This window comes from Herpailurus yagouaroundi, unplaced genomic scaffold, assembly GCF_014898765.1.
Source record: "Herpailurus yagouaroundi ecotype Mexico unplaced genomic scaffold, PumYag 100, whole genome shotgun sequence".
Lineage (NCBI taxonomy): Eukaryota > Metazoa > Chordata > Mammalia > Carnivora > Felidae > Herpailurus > Herpailurus yagouaroundi.
The window spans coordinates 51,089,854-51,091,050 of NW_024412391.1; the positions used below are offsets into that span (position 1 = coordinate 51,089,854).

A 1,197-nucleotide genomic window follows, 5' to 3' on the forward strand; every position below is an offset into this window, starting at 1 on the left:
ACACACACACACACACACACACACACACACACACACACACACACACATCATTGAGTGTTCTGAAAGTAACCAAACTTTCCAAACCAACCAAACCAAAGTAACTAACTCTGGATTATTTAAACAGAAAAGGAATGTGTTGAAAATGTGTTAGCTCGTAGGATAACTGTTAGTTCAAGTTCAAGAAGCCGACACCAAGACTTGATTAAAAATACAAGAGTTTCATTAAGGAAACACACCTCAAAAGAAAATCAGGAAGGAGAGGAGCCACCATACCATGCAGCAATGTGATGCCTGGTGCAGGAAAGAGGGGCAAAAGACAGGACGAAAGCTCCTTACTGCAGTCTAAAGAAAGTTTGGCAAGGCCATCAGCCACCCAACAGAGCACCTGACTTAGAATTCTTACCGAGTTCACTTATTGGCTCTGTGTAGCCTGTGCAAAGCATGGCCTGTGTGCAAACTCAGTGATGGAATTCAGACCACAGCAGCTGAACACTTGGTTAATTAAGGTTTCTGTAACTGGAGCTTTGTGAGACGCAATCTCCTGGCCACAGGTACCAAGAGAGCTAAAGAACAAGTCTCAGGTCAATGCAACCAAGACCAACTCTGGAATTCAATTCATACTGCAGACTGTCCATGGAAGACCTAACTGGCTCACCTTTGAGGAGTGGCGAAGGCAACTTAGTATTGCTAATAATGAAAACGCTAAATTCAGGATACCAACACTAGCAAAGCAGCCATCACTGCTCTAGAAATTGAATCTTCTTGCAATCTCCACACAACAGAGGAGTTTCTGGTCTTGTTTGCATCACTAACACCTGCTTCAAAGTCTGAGGCTGGTGTGCTTGCTTCAGCAGCACATATACTAAAATTGGAACGATACAGAGAAGATTAGCATGGCCCCTGCACAAGGATGACACGCAAAGTCTGAGGCTGGTGAATCTTATTGATGAAATGTAGTCATTGCTCTGTACCCTGTGTACCAAGAAATATAGGAAAGCAAGGATCAGATACGTTCCACCTCTAAATTGGGAGGGGACATTACCTCTCACTAATAGATAAAGGTAGAATATTTGAAAGATGGGTGCTAGACAGCCAAAACAATGACCAATTTCTACTACAATATGTTATTTAGAAGAGATAGAAATATTTCCCAAACTGTCAACTACACATATACTGTTAATCATTTTTTCCTTTGTT

At 41.9% G+C, this 1,197-nt stretch overlaps 1 non-coding gene across 1 annotated transcript; it reads left to right on the plus strand.

Moving 5' to 3' along the window:
• The first annotated feature begins 838 nt into the window (after positions 1-838).
• LOC121029047 (U6 spliceosomal RNA) lies at positions 839-945 on the plus strand. Its single transcript, XR_005789554.1, has one exon. It is a non-coding gene; the product is annotated as a U6 spliceosomal RNA (small nuclear RNA).
• Positions 946-1,197: the final 252 nt, after the last annotated feature.